The sequence below is a fragment of the Sinocyclocheilus anshuiensis genome, unplaced genomic scaffold (genome assembly GCF_001515605.1).
Source record: "Sinocyclocheilus anshuiensis isolate Anshui unplaced genomic scaffold, SAMN03320099.WGS_v1.1 scaffold1098, whole genome shotgun sequence".
NCBI lineage: Eukaryota > Metazoa > Chordata > Actinopteri > Cypriniformes > Cyprinidae > Sinocyclocheilus > Sinocyclocheilus anshuiensis.
This window is the reverse complement of record NW_015538053.1, coordinates 383,898-402,541: the sequence shown is the minus strand read 5'-3', so window position 1 is coordinate 402,541 and position 18,644 is coordinate 383,898. Positions and strand designations below refer to the sequence as shown.

The 18,644-nt window shown below is 35.0% G+C and overlaps 1 protein-coding gene across 2 annotated transcripts in view; it reads left to right on the top strand.

Moving 5' to 3' along the window:
* The first annotated feature begins 575 nt into the window (after window positions 1-575).
* LOC107681968 (synaptosomal-associated protein 25-B-like) overlaps window positions 576-18,644 on the top strand; it is a 42,185-nt gene continuing 24,116 nt past the window's right edge. Inside the window, exon 1 of one of the 2 annotated variants that reach the window (XM_016478373.1) lies at window positions 576-685. The gene's annotated coding sequence lies outside the window, so the exon portion shown is untranslated. The remainder of the gene's footprint in view (window positions 686-18,644) is intronic. The other variant, XM_016478365.1, reaches the window with a different exon arrangement.

The following is an 18,644-nucleotide window of genomic DNA, read 5'->3' as shown; positions in this document are numbered from 1 at the left end:
TTCTTTCTATATAGTATCCATTAATGAGGCCTTGGGAACTGATGACACGGTCAGATTCAAACAAAATGGTCAAATTAGTCATTTGGCTTCTCAACGACTCAACAACAATTCTTCATATTCCAGTAATATCTGGAATTATGAAATAACTTACAATTGTTTATTTTAATTTAATGATGCTCCTAGTTTCAAAAGGTTGCCTTTGAATATTGTCCTGAACTATGAGCAGCTTTGGAGTCAAGAAGGGTTGAGATCCACTGCTCTGAGGTCACAGTCTATTGGGTGATTCCCAAGGTCCTTTACTAGCATTTAAAGGAGAACTGCCTAATTTCACAATGACAATAAATCAGATGGAGCCAAACAATCCATACACTCCAATATAACATAAAGCAGGGATCAATCAGCGCTAAATCTCCATAGCAGCCTCGCCCAAGTGCTGAGGGTCATTATGACGTTAGAGCGGCTCGTCATCCTGGATGAGGGCGGGGACATTTACACTCACACAGCCCTAGTGTTAAGGGTCATTATGACGTCAGAGGGGCACGCCATCTTTGATGAGGGATGAGGTTTTTATTTTTTCTTCACTCACTCACTCCAGAGCTGTGTGCACGCGCATTAGGTGACCCAAATCAGTGCTGAAGGAGGCAAGGCGATAGTAACATCTCTAACGTGGTTCATCGAGTTCGAGGTAGGTGTTTTGATTTTTTTTTTGCACAGCTTTTTGCATGAGCTGTCTCAACGTATAGTTTAACTCCCACAGGTTCACTTCGTTATTTTTTTTTTTTATAGTGTAATTAGCATTTTTATGTTCGATGAAGTTCCGGAGAGATATCAGAGCTGTAACTGAGCGATTCAAAGCGTCGGGTCGAGCTCATGCCTGTTGTGTGAATTTCAGGACCGCGGACAGCGCTCATCAAGCGACGCGCCCGCCACAACATTAAAAACAGACCGAACAAGGACGAAACTAGTTATTTTAGCATTGAATTAACGCTTTCGTGGAAGTCAAACGTCAATAGTAAAAACCAACAGTTGTTGGATGTGTCCTAGTTTTTGAGCAGGTTGAAATAATGAGAATGTGTCCAGTTTTTTAGACTTGCAAGACATGCATTATAAAATGAATGTTTACTCAAACAAAAAGTAAGGTTATTCTGGACTGCATTTGCAATCATATACTGTAGGGGAAAATATTTTTCCTTATAATGGTTGAGTGCACAATGAAAATGATTTTGTGCTTTAGCAAAAATCTCTTAAATAGTTAACTGTAAGTTAAGTTAATATAGTCTAAAAGAAAAAAACATGCGATTTTATTCTGTATTTATGACAAAATGTTCAGTATGTATTTGTTAAATATAAATATATATATTTAACAAAGCAAAATATGTCATTTTTAGGTAAAATATTTTTGGAAAAAAAATTATAAGAAAAATGTGAAACCTTTTTCATTTATGGAAAAAGGGGCGTTCCCAAAATTCCCTGTGTGAAGAATCACATTTGATGATCTTTATTTAAAATTTAAATGTTATCCTTTTTGTTTATCAGATATGTGCAGTGAATTGTTTTGTGTTGCATTTATGATATTTAATATTTATAGCATCATTTATTTTGTGATTTTAATTAATTACATTTATTGTTTGTGAGGGTAAAATTGTGCTTTGTCTTTGTTATCATTGACCACAGTTGATGAAGAGACTAGTTTTGATTAACTTTAAGTAATTGTGTTGCGTTTTACAGTAAAACGATTTTAATGGCTCATAAAGTTGATTTACACTGACATACACAGTCACCAAAATGTCATACAGTAATGCCAGAAACATTGTCACTGTAATTTTGCTACTAAACTCTGGTAACCACAGCTGTCACGGGATTTTTTTTAACTGTAAATTTACATAACCCTATCCTCCATGCTGTTAACTTCATAATGCAATAATATATCATGACATTGGTGGAATATAACATGAATTTGTTGATAGATGATAAATGTGGCTGAAGTCACATTGAAGGGCAACTGGGCCCTGACCATAATTGCATTTAAAGGTTTAGCTGTTCTCTATATCAATCAACGCTGCCAAAAGTTTGTCACACGTCTCCGTGTGCAGTGAGCCAACAGACATCAATTGTTCAAGCAGAGCCTTGGGACTTCTGATGTTGGCATTGCTCTTCTGTTTTGGGGGGAAGTGGCCAGTATGGATTGCATAACTGTTTATCTAGGCCAGGGTGTGTTTTCTTCGTCATCAGGTCTGTTTACAGCTTTATATCTTCTAACAGGGTGTTGGCACCAAATTGTTCGCTCGGAGAGGCTAGTGACATTGAGCAGAAAGACACTTGTTCAGGGTTCATGTGTGGATGCTGGAGGAAATGTGTTGTATTGTTGCTTTATTTTTAGTTTAATGTCAATATGATCTAGTTTTAGAAAATTATTGAGGCGCTTGAAGCAGGTGGAAGTGAATATTTTAAGCGCACCCTCTACCTGTATGTGTTTTGCTCCAAGGGACAACACAGTGTGAAGTCTAGCACTGCTTTTCCTAACACATGGTGTTTAAAAATGAATCAAAACAGTGATAAATTTGTCTAAAAAGGATTTGGAGCATTATTTACATAATGAAAGGCAATATTAACTAAGCTTTAAAAATTACTTTTTTGAAGTTGTAAATAAAGATTATTGGAGTAGGTTTTATAAGAAAATACTATTTTATAATTTTTTTTACTTAAAAATCTCACATTTAATTGAATGTGTTACTTGCCGTTTCTTTGCAATTGTGAAATTTACTAGCAATTTCTGAGTGAAAATTGTTTCTATACCAAATTTACCTAGGGTGACCATACGTGCCATTTTCCCAGGACGCGTCCTGGGAAAATGGCACGTATGGTCACCCTAAATTTACCCATATGGAAATGTAATATATGACAAATATCGCCATATATCAGGATGATGTTGTCATATATGCTACCTATAAGGCAATATATAATTTTCACACATATACACATTCTCTGGGTAGATAAAGATATAAGTCCATTACATGTAAAATTCCCATAGTAAAATCTGTATATGCACTGAAAAAAAAACAGTAGAAACAATTTTTTAACTGAAAAATTCAGTTAAATGTGAAATTTTGAAGTAGAAAGATTAAAATAGTATTTTCTTGCAAAACAAACTTCAATAATCTTAGTTTTATTTACAACTAAGTTAAATAATTATTTTTTATGGTGTACATATGTTAATAATATGTATATATATATTTTTGTAAATACGTGTGTATCTTTTATATTTACTTGACTAGGATTTTAGGATATACTTGTGCGTGACATACTGTATATGTCCAAAAATGAATTACACATTCATAAACATATCTTTTTTTATGAGCTAGATATATAATGTTAATATATATTCCAGTAGGCTTCATATATGTTTTTACTGCATATATGACAACATATTTCATTTATGAAAATGTAATATATGCCCAAATATGCAGTGTTTTTTGGGAGGGATGACTGTATTAAGTATTTATTTGATGTGATATGTGAATTGTATTGATATGTGGATTGTATTGTCATTGTTGAATGTTAAGCGAGACCAAAGACTAATTTTCAGCCAAGGCTGAACAATAAAGTATAACAAACAATATTACATTTATTTATGGGACTATACTGTTTCAAGACATTTTCCATTTAAAAATACAGAAATTTCTCTAAATCACTTCATGTTGTGGGATTCAGCACTGATTTTACATTGTGACATGTACAGAAAAATCACATCAGTCGGAGATTATGATATAACACTCTCCGTAGTCTGCATATGACTTCATTGGCTGCGTGGACATGTATGTCAAACAGTCAAATGCGAATTGTCTGTTTGCTGTAATGTTCTCCTCTCTCGATGACTCTGGCAGTGACTAACGCCGTCCATGCTGTGCATACGGGCTGTGCAGATGACAGGCTCTAGGCATGCAATGCTAACATGTTCGGACTGCTCTGTAGGGTCAGAGAGAAAGTTAGCAGTCCACAGAAATGATTATGGCTGGTAGCTTTAAATGGATGGCTTCGTACAAGCTACCTCCGCTCCATCAGATTAGTACACTGGGCTTTATCCCTTCCTGAATGGGACACTCACTTTGGTTTTAAAGCTGTAATCCCCTCTGGAAAAGATGATTGCTTTGAACCTCCCGAACGCTGCTGCACTACACAGCCAACGCTTTGACACAAATATGACAATTATATAATCGTGAAGTTTTCGAATAATCATTTCAAACTTTTTTATGGTAGTGGTATCCAGCAGGTTTTGTCTTGTCTGTGTGCAATCTATGGCATTTACCCAGAATCGCGACATTTTCTAAGGGCTGACTTTCATCTTTTCAGAAAAGGACATGTGGTCTTTGATAACACAGCACATTTCATGGCTTGTTCTTCGTAACCGTATCATGTCTGCTGTGCCTCTTCTGCTTGTCACGGGGCAAAGCACGGGTTACATCCTTGAAAAGTATGTGCTTTTATGAGTGATTTTGCTGCTGCTTCATGTCATGTTGTATTGTCATTGCATGCTGGCTTAAAGTTGAGAACAATCTTAGAAGGTTCACTCTCAGAAAGAAAAAGGCTCTTTATTGGCATCGATGCTTCCATGAAGAGCCTTTAACATCCATGGAACCTTTTAAATGCACAAAAGGTTCTTTATAGAAGAAAGAGGTTCTTTAGATCATTAAAATGTTCTTCACACTAAGAAAAATGGTTCTTTTAAGAACTGTTCACTGAAAAGAACTCCAAATGGCATTGCTGCTAAAAAAAAAAAAAAAAAACAGTTTTGGAATCTTAATTTTTAAGAGTGTTGGATATTTTTTGATGGTTGACCAAAGACTAATTTTCTCAGTTTCTACCAGTTCCTATTACAGTGTGTGTGTTTTTATGCTTTGACTGTCAATCACAACCTGTTTTATTTCAGCATCCTGATGTATTTCTAAATGAAATATGACTTCTCATTTCTATGAGAAGAAACGTGTATCTTTTGGGAGTTGCTTGGCATGTGAAAAATATACCATTTGGAGCCAAGCAGTCGGAGGGAAGGGGTTTTAAAAGTAAAGATTCTTGATAACAGGCGAAAAGGAATATATTTGCAGAGGCAGAACAGGATATTACCTTCTGATTAAAGATTACAAAGACAATCAATTTTTTTATTTCAAATCACGTGCACTGATGCATTGTGCACAATAAGACCAGGAATGTGCATTGAGAAAGTAAATATATATTTTTTATATATGGACCAATTTCACAGACTGTGATGTATTTACACAGTGGTTTTTAATGTTTTTATTTAATGTACACTGTTAAAAAAAAAAGATCAGTGAAATCTACTTTAATAATGGCAGCTGTGGTTGCCAGAACTTTACCATAATAAATACAGTAGAAACATTTTAGGTTTTACAGATTGGATTTATACAAAAAAAAAACATGTCATTAACAGCTGAGGGAGTGATGGCAAATTTAATATCTTTCTCTCTTCTGACCAACATAATCAGTCTCTCAATATCCGTCTTTTGGAAAGTCATCAAAACACTATCATTTTTTTTTTTTTTTTCATTAAAAATTTTTATTTGTTGTGCAGTAGTTTCTGTTCACCGCCATATTTGTTTACCCAACTATGATGACTTCCGATTCTGAGAACCACGGAAATGTGAAAAGGGTCCATTACATGCTGACTTTAAGATGCATTTTAATAGTGATCTACTTACAGTATGTTGTTTATAATGCCATATAGCCCATGGCACATGCAAGGCTTCTTATAGTAAAGTGTATTTTGGCCTAGTTTTTGCTGCTGTACTCTTAGCTTCATGATTTATTCACCCTTTCTTCAGCTTTAAGATGCCAGCCATGGATTTTTATATGGTCTGACAGACTATAATGGTTTTTGCATGTTTATTGCTGTAGAGTTTTAAATATTGAGCTCCAGTCACACTCTGGATATTGTAAAGTATGTTTTGTTTTTCCTCCTAAAGTCTTAAAAGGTGAGATGTTCACATGATGTTCATACAGTTTATTTAAATGATGTGTGTTTACATTGAGATACAGATCCATTGTTGTATTTTGAGTTTTATTCATGACTTCCATGCACAAAGCCTTAAGAAAATGAATTGTTCTTCTCCTCTCCTCTCACACACAGTGTATTATTGTTTAATCTTAATACCTTTGACCCAGTATAATTTTACAGACCTGTTCCTGTTTCTACTTTCCAGCCTTTTAACTTAATCAGTAGTCAACAAACTGTGCCAAACAGTAACTGTGTATACAGGGCACACATGATAACAGATGATAACCAATTGAACACCAAAGCTTTCTGTTGGCTGAGGACAACATGTTATCCACTTGAACATCCCATTTCAAATCACTCTGGATGGTAACCCCTAAAACTTAAACACAGTCACAGATTTTCAAAGTGTCCTGATCTATAGAAAGTAATGGCCAAGCTGGTATGTTTCATGCGGTTGACATGTAAAACCGTGCATTTCTTTGGGTTGAGTTGCATTTTATGTTTCTCTACCCAGATGCCAATATCATTCGACGTCTGTTGGAGAGTACAGGGCAGTCCACCTCTTGGCCATAGTCATGTCATCCACTGAAAGTGTTCTCTCCTCTTAGTGTAGCATTTGATACATAGTCAAAAAAAGCTGAAACTGTAATGAATAATAAAAAACAAGAATTACCGAGCACAAATAACTCTGCCTGTGTCAGAAATTAATTCCACCTTTCTCACTTTTGCTTCCCGTCCCCATGCATGCCTTTGGCAAGGAGAGAGAAAATAGACTCATAGCACAAATATGGCCTTGGGTTAAACTTTCCATTTTCCCACCGATTTAGGACCAATTCCCCTCCCACTGATTCTGTCTGCAAACATAACGAGAAAAATGCAAAACCAATGTCAGATTTTGTTTACAGACACACTATCTCCAAAGCAACACATAGGAACATGCTGGTTTAGAGCTCTCTGATGAAGAAAGTTTCTCAGCAGAAGGCCGGCCGCTGTTTGAGGGACTCTCCTTGATCCCAGGATCAGGGTTTTAATAGAGATAAGCCTGTGGTGTGTTGGAGGCATATCCCCGGGGTTTAAGGGTCATATGTGACCAGATGGTCCCTTGTGAACTGAGCAAAAATGAAGCCATAACTCTGAGCATGGGGAATCATGGGATGGCATTGGAAGCACAGGCCCTTCAAATGTAGCATTGTATTTTACCAGAATTATTTTACATTGTAAATAGTCCATTATATTCTCTAGGATGTTTTTCTAGTGTTGATTTTCTTGAAGGGCTCTTAAAAGCATGAAATGGGCTTATATTTTTCCATGTCTGCTGCCTTTGACGACACAGCTCACGATAGTCACTAGTGAAGGGTTTGAGATGAATGGACTAACGCATAGATCTCTTCAGGTGTTATCAACGTCCTTGGTTCAAACAAACTAATAAAAGGAGAAAAACAAGCCTCTCAACAATCTTCTTCATAATGGTCACCTCATCATCTTTAAAAGGTAAAGACAAGACATACGATACAAGATGAAGTCTTATAAAAAGTAAGATGTCTAGTGATAAACTATGCGAGGCTGTGTGTTACACTGATTTTACCACGGGTAAAGGGTGTTTTTAGGGTTTTATAAAAAAAAGAAAAAAGAAAAAGAAATTAGAAGCGGCAATATGATAAAAAAAACCCACCAATGTTTAATAAATAATTTCATGTATTAATAATATATTTTTTTTAAAAACAGTATATTCACAGTATAGTCTACATATTGAAATATTTAAGTTTGGCACATTAAAGGAATATTTATTTATTTATTTATTTATTTTTTATCTGTTGTTTACTCAGTCTTTGTTTTTGTTTTATTCAGTGGAACACAAAAGGTGATTTAAAAAATATATATAGTTTTTTTATTTATTTATATGTATGATGATGATGATGATTTTGATGGTTGTTATAATTTGCGTTTTTTGTTTTGTTTTATTTATTTAGTTAGTTATATTTTTATTTTATATTTATTTTATTTTTAAAAAAAATCTTGGCCACTCTTTTCAATGTAATGAATAAAGACTGATACTGTAAAACTCCAAAAGGCCTTTAAACCCATATGATAGCTTTTGTTTGAGAAATAGACTCAAAATTAAGCCATTATTATGAAAATTCAAGCTTATTCAAGCTTGAAAGCTCCAGCTGCCATTCATTTTAATTGCATGAAAATATTTTTTTTTCCATGAAAGAAAAAAGTAATATTACAATAGCTTTGAATGAATAAACAGACTTTAGATAGTACTATCCATTTTATGATAAATATTTAGATGTGATATTAAATCACATGGTCTTATTTATTCCTGGTGCATTGTGGGTTTTATAAGATCCAGTCATGTCTATGTTCAGCCCAGTGTCTCTACACAAAAACAGTGTTGCATTAATAATCTTGACCTCATAGTTCTCGGTGAATAATGTATGTCTGCAATATGAAGGCAGAGACAGATGTGCCAGTGTGCAGCACTGACATTTCCACTGTCCTTGACATAGAACCAGCTGCATCTGAAACTCATAATACACTTCTGAAGGTTTCTCCATCTTATAGTACATGCTCCAAGCTATGTGTCTTTGCATTTTAAAAGATTATGAATTAAAAGTCTCACTTTAAATGCAATGGGATCAGAAGAAGAGCATAGGAAGTATCATATGAGAAAAAGTATCAGAATATTGGCTTCACTGAAACAAAGACGAGCAGCAATACGTGACATCCATCACAGGGCTGAGATCGTGATCGTGTGTCCTACATTCAGAGTCGACTATGCCTCTCAAGTGCAACGCCGAGCACGATTAATGTGCTTCAGCGTGTTTTCCAAATGGAGGTATTATATCAGCCTCAACTGAAATTCTGTTGACATTAGGAAATTAACACTGCCAATTCACTTCCTGCTAACATACCTCCTCTGGAGTTACAGAATTCAATTCTCCTGACATTTTCGTAATTTTATAGAAGCTTATGTTTGGGGATCGGTTGTAGTTTACCTGCGTGTTCGACCTTGTTGGGCCATATGAGCATCAAAACATCTGTCCAAGGAATGGAACTGGTCATTTTCGTGACAGTTGCATTCAAATATTTAATCACATGCTTTGCAGACGGCCGACTCATGCTAACAACCCCACTTTCTTGGTTTTTTATCACACCTTGGAGAACTTTTGTCTTCTGAGAGGAGTCAGAACGGTTGATTAGGTTTGATGAGCTGTGCTTTTGTAATGAGCAGGATTTAATAGTTGATTATTAGAGATAAAAGGGCTCTCGGGGTTGCATGGAGTTGATTTTCACTTCTTCTGACCGTCTTACATGGTGCAATTGATGCAGTCAATTTTTAAAGGAATCGTTCACCCAACAAATGAAAATTATGGCATCATTTACTCACCCTCATGTCATTCCAAAGCAGACGTTTTAAAGAGCGTTCACACTCTTAAAAGAATAGTTCACCCAAAAATGAAAGTTTTAATGAAAGCTTAGCATTGCATTGCTCACCAATAGATCCTCTGCAGTGAATGGGTGCCGTCAAAATGAGAGTCCAGGCATATGATATGAACATCCCAAAGTAACATACACGACGCCAGTACATCAGTGTCTTGTGAAGTGTAAAGTTGCATGTTTGTAATAAATAAATCCATCATTAAGATTTTTTTAACTTCAAACCATTTAAGTTAAAATACGAGTCCTCTATCCATAATATTGCTTTCTCCAATGAAAAAGTAATCTCATCTGAATCAGGAGAGAAATCTGCACAGACCAAGCACCGTTTACAAGCGAAAACAATCCAAAACAGTTCTAAGCACATACAGTGGGTACGGAAAGTATTCAGACCCCCTTAAATTTTCAACAGGGGATGGACTTTTTCACTGGAGGAAGCGTTATTATGAATTATGGACTGGTATTTTGGCCAGAAGCAATGGTTTAAAGTTAAAACAACCTAACGATGAATTTGTTTCTTACAAACACGCAGCATTTCACTTCACAAGATGTTAATTGATGGACTGGAGTCATGTGGATTAATTGTGAATTATTGTGATGTTTTTATCAGCTGTTTGGACTCTCATTCTGACGGCACCCATTCACTGCAGAGGATCCACTGGTGAACAAGTGATGTAATGCTAAATTTCTCCAAATCTGTTCTGATGAAGAAACAAGCTCATCTCTATCTTGCATGTCTTGAGAGTGAGTAAATCTTAAAAATAAATCCTGTTTGGGTGAACTATTCCTTTGATATAGGTGGGCAAAATGGACGATCCTTTTATTCGATAGGATGGAGGGAAATCTGATTAATATGGTTGTGGTTCTTCAGGTTGCTTGGTAACTTGCAAATTACCCAGCACTTGTCTGCACTGTTTGGATGTCCAACCATTTTTTTCTTTCTCTCTCTATTTTTGTCCTTTACTGTGCTTTATTGTTATCTGAGTTGTCTTGTAAACATCTAGATAGCGATACGCCTTGTTTGAAAACTTGTTTGTAAAAGTTTGGTTTTCCTTTGTTTCTCCTCTCGTTCTCTCCCTCTTTTCTGGTTGTCTTGGTTATCGAGCTTTAAACTGAATGGGATTTGCTGTCTAATGGCTGTCTAAGGAACGTGAGATCAAGTAATGGTAGGAGAGTTGAAAGACCTTTGCTTTTACTGATATAGAAGGAAGTATCAGCTTCAGGATAGAGGTCACAGCTGGAATATCCAGTGACACGGTTTTGTGTGGAATGAGATCTGATTATGCTGCATATTAAGGGAACATTTGGTGTGGGATAAGACTAAATCATGCATAAAGGCACTTCTGCAAGAGTAAACATCACATATGACTATAATTAGACTCGTGCCTATGCCAGATAACACTGTGCTGGAAGTGTTTTCTGGGGAGTAAAATCTTTAAAATTTCTCCCCCTGGGTCACAGCCAGTTCCCATCATGCCAAGCAAGATAATCTCAAATGTTTTTTACAGAGCATTTATTCACTAACTGCAATATTACAGAAGAGATTTATATATAAATACACTAAATTATTATTTATTATACACGATCACATTCATGCCGCTTAATTCGTCCTTTATGATTATACTAGATAAAAATAGTATTGTTTCTCTCTTTCTTGCTATCTATCCATCTATCTATCTATCTATCTGTCTATCTATATATCTATCTATCCATCCATCCATCCATCCATCCATCCATCCATCCATCTATCCATCTATCTATGTGTTATTTCAGTATCTTTGAGATTACTGAAAATATTGTAGGTTTTATTAATATTTAGTTTTTATTTTAATATTTTGTTAAAGTTTTAGTGAATTTGTTGTTTTGTTTAGTAATGTTGTTGTTTGTAATTTTTTGTGTATATACACATACACACACGTTTTACACTGCTGCTTAACAAATAAATAAACAGAAATATTATATTGAGATTGAGACTATTATAGTTTTTAGTAATGCTTTGAATTAGTTATTTTTATATTTTCTGTTTTCATTTTAAATTTAGTTTAATTTTAAGTTTTAATAAAATTTTTAGTAGTTAATTTTGTACATCAAGGACATTTTTAATTTCTGTTTATTAATTTGTTAAGATTAAATGTTTAAAAATGAATAATAGTTACAATAAAAATAAAAATAATGAATTGTGCTAAATTAATCTGTTAAATTGACATATAAATGCATGAGATTTCTTTCAATGAATCTCATAAGTTGTTATAAATGAATTCAGCAGAAAAGGCGGGACAACGCAGTAAGCTTGGTGTAAAGAAAGCCAGTAGGCCATAAATCCTCTTTGAGCGGTGGGTTTAATCTGTAGCCCCGTGTCACCCTGTGTCACCCGGCATGGCCAACGTGACATAGCCTGACAGGTTTAATACACATCAGGTAGCAGGTCTCTGGAGGAGTTCGATCTCCTTTGGAGGATACACTGAAATGTTGCGTGACAGCTCTGTTTATCTCACTGACCTCTATCCAAAACATCCTTTTTTTATGGACTCTGTTTTGATATACTCATTCATTGCTCTCTTCATGAGATGTGGAGGTGGACGTGGTAACATCTGGCCGTAGATGACTGGGGTCACATTCATCTTCTTCCTCACATTGTGTTGAATGCTCTTTTTGTCTTTCATCAGGCAGACTTTTTATTGTATGTTTCATCATTGCCAGCTAGTCTTAACTGTGCAGGGTGACACTTCCTGCCGAGCAGTGTGCTTTTGGGATTTGTACTGGGATGTATTATAAAGAACCTGGCCTTTTCTTTGTCAGCGCTTACCTGATATTGCTAGCAACATGAAGATTTGCTCAAAAAAAAATGTGCTCGTTTGAGGTTAATCTGTCATTACAATAAACTCCGAAAATGACATGATTAAATAATTTTATTAGAACTTCGATGCTATTATGTACTAGGGTTGCCATTTTAACATGTCTATTAGGTGTGATTAATTATGGAAAACATAATGCATTCAAATTATTAACAACGTTTGAGTCGTCTTATGTTGCACGCAGTTTCTGACGAACCTGATGCAGGACGACGACTGACTGCGTGATGTAGTCTATGAGAATGCAGTTATATGCCCCTAAAGTTCAAGATGTGAGGGGAAAAATGCGCCTGTATGGGATTTGTCTTCTATTTATATCATATGATACAGTTTAGGAATATCAAACGAGCAAGAGTGCATTTTTCCCGCATATCTGCACTATTGCAAATGTGAGATTGATTTTATACAACGAACATGAAGTTAATATTGTGTTACATTTAAAAACAATATTGTCAGTTTTTGCTTATTTCTGAAATGCATCGATTTTTACAAAGCTCATCGGTCTGAAAAGACGGGTGTGCTCTGATTGGCCAGCTATCCAGTGCGTTGCGAGATTGGCCGAATACCTCAAGCGTGTTATGCCCCTTACCATATGCACACAACCAATAAAACCCATTATAAACGAGCCATTTGTTGCATCCAGTGGGGACATAATTACGGATTATAATGACTTATACTGTCTTTTTACGCGTTGCATCGCGCCGCGTAAACATAAAACCATGTCTGCATTTGTGATTGGAGAAATGACAAACAACAAGCGCTACTCTACACTGCTCAAAACTTGCGTTTGAATCATCAGTGGCAAATTCTTTAAATATGAAAACGTACTTACAGTCTGTGAGTCAGAACAGCCGGCATTGTAGTCTACTCTACCAGGATCAGGAAACAGTCCTCTGTAAAATGCACTGGACACATCTGAATATCTGGGTTGAACTGTTCTGGAACAGTCTTGTAAATACAACTTAACCACTGATTTCTAGTCGTGTCCTCTTTTGGAAGTATTTTTTTAGCTTTCGCAACTAAACACACAGCGTCTTCACAACATGGCAGCGGCGGTGGCAGCAACAATAAAGTTACGCCTTCTTTCTTTGCGTGAACATTTGGGCGGCATTATGCAAATCTTCCCACATCGTGATGTAGACATGTGGGGGCGTGTTTAAACGAGGCATTTTAGGAGGGCGTGGACCAGTCTTATCTTTTATAAAGAATATCTCTTTGGGTTTGAGACTTTAGTCTTTGCAACTTTAGGGATCTTATCTATTCATGAACAGCTTGTAACACTCCAAAGAGAAAGGAAAACTTGAAATCGCATCATATGACCCCTTTAATTTCGCAAAATAATTTTTTTGAAGAACGTTTATGGCCCATCATAAAATCAATCAGCCGTTTGAATGAATCGGTTGAATGAGTTTCACATCTAAAGTATAATTTTTTTATTATTTTTTTTAATAATAATAATTTCATGTTTCAATATGCATTTAAAAAATATTGTCATTTAACACCACAGTGACTAAATTATCTTTTGGGGGTAACTTCATAGGCCAAATTGATCAGTTTGCAATTAATTCAATTATTTTTCCAGCACATCATTAGATTTTTTTATTTTTTAATTGCTTAACAGCCCTATTATATTCATATGCAATAGCATAAATATTTTCCTATAAAATATTTTTTAAATAATAATGATTTAGACTAGGTTAATGCCATTTATCATATGCTATTTTTTTAGTGTGATTTATTTATTTTATTTATTTTTTGCATAGATATCTCAAAGGCAGACTCAGCTGGATGCTGTTTATCACATATTGTAAATGTTCTGTGAAAATGTCAATCAGTTAATTATTCTGCTTATTTTATATTCACAATATAGTCATTAATGTGGTTTTGGTCTGTCGTTAACATTAAGCCTCACATTTTGAGGGTCGTTTTTGCATCAGCTGAGTCTAGGTGGAAAATCTGCTAAAACATTAAACTGGGGGTTATTTGATGCAGAAATGAAATTATGTGTCCTATTCAGTCCAGATGGATTTGATTATGTGCATTAAAATATTTCAGAACCAAGCCTTTTGAACCATGTTTTTGTTCAGTGCTTCAGGTCTTTATTTATAATAATCATCAAGATCCATCACCATCACAATGAATACAAATGCAGAGGGCAAATATTGTTTAGAGTCAACAGCACAGAAGTAATAATAAGCATATTCAGAGAAGGATTTTTTTCTCTATTAAATGGACATACTGTATAAATGGATGTATATTTTCTGTCATTTGTGCAACATAATGGCATGTTTTCACTAATGAATATAAGGGGCAATTTCTCCCAAATGAATAATTACAAGAGGACACATAGTATATAATAGAGCTGTGTTCTTGTTTTCTATGTGGCCAGAGTTCAACAAACCTGTTTCTCAATGTCAAGGTTGCGGTATATAACAACCTTGTACTTGCCTTTCACGTCAGAGGTGGTTTGCACAACACAACACTTGCCAAAGGGCTAAACGAAATGACCTTTTGAATGCTAAAGAGACCAAAAAAATGCACAGTCTCTTATACTGGTATGTATTGGCATTGTTTGGTGATACAAATGCGTTTTTATTAAACTCTCATTCTTGTAGGTTGAATAATATTCCCTCATTAATTGAAAATGTTTAAGATTTATGCAAAAAAAGGTTTGCAAAATATCTCTATTGACTTTTTAACTACTAGAAAATGTTTTGCAGTTGAGTAAATATTGTAAAAAAAAAAAAATAGCTTAATCTTATTTGGACTTATTTATTTACACATAAATTAAACATTATTTAAGCATGTTTTAAAAGAAAATATTTTAGTCTATTTCCACTTCAAAAAAATCACATTTAATTCAATGTGTTATGCCATTTCTTTGTAATTATTTTGAGTGAAATTATTCTGAGTGAAAATTGTAAACATTGTGTAATTTTTTCTTTTTCAGTTCTCAGAGTTCTTTTCTTTCTTCATGAATTTACAGAGAAACTTAATTAAACTGCACTGAAAAAATTGGTGTAGAAACAATTTTTTCACTCAGAAATTGCTAGTAAATTTCACAATTATTTACAAAGAAACGGCAAGTAAAAACAGTATTTTCTTGTAAAATGCATTAACTTTATTTTCATTTCTTTTTTTTAAAACAAACAAAAAATGTTTACCCCCTCCCTGTAATTTAAACAGTAAAGCATGCCATTGGCAAGGTCATAGGTTCCCAGGTAAACCAAAAACCTACTTTGTACCTTGAATGCAATGTTGTTGCAATGATGCCGCCTGCCAAAATTGGCCCTGATACATCAATCCAGGTCTGTCTTCCTGACAGGAAAAGAGTACGCCCACAGCTGCCATGTTTGTGTGGCAATGTAGTTTTTCTCTCAGGGTGTGGATTAACTCTGGTTCGGCAGATAAGCCACATCCTTAAAGAACAATCATTTACAAGATGGCCTGTGCATCCATGACACTGTAGAGACAAGGCTGGAAGAAAATGCTTGCCAGTGAGAAAGCCATTGCTCTTGTTTCTTATCTGACACATCGTCCATTATTAATGGAATACTGAATTAGGATGGCTCAGGAGAGATAGTAATGGAGTGAGAGATGGAGAGGAAGCATGTTGATGAGACTGACGTCATGTACAGTGTAACTGGATCTCTAATTTCTTGTTTATCACCTGGAGAAGATGCGGTTTCCATTGCATCGTTTGAGATAAATCATACCAGTGTCCTTCTTAAAGGCCATGCAAGCTCACTTCTGTTGGATGTTGATTTAAGAATTAATATTTTTTAATTGGCCATGTGCTTATATTTGCATTTATAAGATAGATTTCATCCTTGTTTTTGCATGTAACTGCATGTTGTGTATTTAAATGCATTATTTCTTTTGTGATCCCTGTAAAGATTTAAAGCACAATATAAATCCAAATTTAAAAAAATAATAATAATAAAATGAAATATTTACAATAGATACACTACCATTAAAAGTTTGGGGTTGTTACATTTTTTTTTTTATATTTGAAAGAAGTCTCTTGTGTTCACCAATGCTTCATTTATTTAATCAAACGTAATATTGTGAAATATTATTACAGTTTAAAAGAAATGTTTTCTATTGTAATATGTTTTAAGATGTAATTTATTCCTGTGATGGCAAATCTGAATTTACAGTTGTGTTGCTCAATATATTTGTGGAAACCATTATTTATTTTTTTTCTGGATTATTTGATGAATAGACAGTTCAAATAGAATAGCACTTGTTTGAAATAGAAATCTTAATGTATCCTTGCTGAATAAAAACATCAATTTCTTTCAAAAAGAAAGACAAATTTGACTGTCCAATCTTTTGAATGGCAGTGCATTTAAAAACATTTGTAAACTGATAAATGCATTGATAAATGTTTCAAACATTTGTGTGCTACATTGAACTCAGCATGTTGCAGGTTTAATTCAGGAAGTGACATCAAATTCTGGTAAATAATAAGATGGTTGTTGCATTTTTAGTTCAGTTTTGAATAAAAATATCTTAGCTCTACTCAGTACAATCAGAATTCTAAGTGCACAATAAGCTATGAAAGAGATGTAGTAGGTGATCCAGGTATTCTGTGCATAAAAATGTACATATTATGCACAGTACGCTATATAATGCAGAAACAGTGAGAACTTTAGTATGATATTCTGAACACAGCTCATTTCATTGACGTGTTTGGACAAGGTAATTTGTGACCTTCAAATTTGCTTGTTACTATTAGTAAATGTCAAGTTCAACAAGAGTGCTTTAAATAACCAGCAAGCACTCTTGTTCTCTCCAGGGTGCAAAGAGATAGACAGTAACCCTTCAGATACAGGTCACAGATGAATATAAAACTTCATTGGTTCATTAAAACTGAGCAAACAGCACACACCATGGTGCCACACTCTCTAGGGAGTGTGTGATTATTTTAACTCCAACTTCTGGAAAATATTTCATTATTTTGTGTTAGAGGGTGATGGATCCGTGCTCATAATTATTTTCAGCCGGCGTTCACTACACTCTCAAAAGAACAAAATTAAAGCGTAATTAATTTTTCATGCACTGCACTCCATGCTGTGTTTTACGGACATGAAACATTAAATAACTGGCGAGTCATGAAGCAAATATAGTTCTGAACTCACTGCTTGTAGCCGACGGTACATTGACATCAGTCTGCAAAGCACATCATGGGCTTGACCTCAGCGTCCTCACACATTATGAAATGGCAATGACAAACTTTGCTGTAGGCTTCTGGGTTGCGTTTACATTTAGATAAATTTCTGAAGCATAGTTTTCACAGACTATATGTCATGAATATGTGACCTTAAGCTGTCACTTTATGTACTTTTGTAAGCTTTGAGTTAAGATTTTCATAGAAATGTTCTTTTTTCCTCTTAGGATATGTGGCTCTTTCTGAACATAATCGGCACTTGAGGAGTCTTGACCATTTCTTTTGAGCCATTGTATTTCCAGTGTGATAGTGAGAGTGTGAGAGTGTGAGACATGGCAGTTTGAGGTTTCCTCACAAAAGATTCTTTTATAACAGCGTCTACAGAAAGAACTGGAATAAAAATGAGCTATGAAGGATGACGCAGGGAGTGGAAATCTCAATACCATATGTGTTCCATATAGGCTGACCTATTTCCACTCTCTTTTCTTGCCATGCAGCGTATATGCAAATTTTAACATGCTTTTGAGTTCATCCAGATTCAGATTAAAGGCACAATATATAATTTTCGCCGCTAGAGGGCTTGTATTCAAAATAAACAAATACCGTATTGGCCCGAATATAAGACGACCCTGATTATAAGACGACCCCCCTTTTTCCAGATGTACCTTTTGAAAAAAGGCTTTTTAAAAACCAAATCTGGTCTTTTCTTAGTAAAACACATTTTGTATTTTCATATTGCATATTTTTCCTATTTTAATTTTTGGCAGCTGTAAGGTTTTCTTTTTCTTTTGGTTTTACTCGCGATCTTTACAACACACGTTACATTACGTATTTCATGGCACACTCGTTTTATGCGTATTTGGCGCCACCTATTGTTGTGGGCGTATTATTGACATGTCAAAGTCTTGAGCCTGAATATAAGACGACCGCGTTTTTTTCCGATGTATTTCCAAGAAAAAAACATCGTCTTATATTCGGGTCAATACGGTAGACAAAGGTGTAGTTTGATGACGCCATGACTGAGTGTGGAATCATGGGAGTTGTGGTCTTCATCCCCACAGCCGAAGCAATCCAGAAATCATGTTCGTGGATGAGCTAATGATTTATTAACGTAGTAGAATGAAGCAGGGTGAGGCTGAAAGCCGTCGAAGCGAAACGAGGCCGC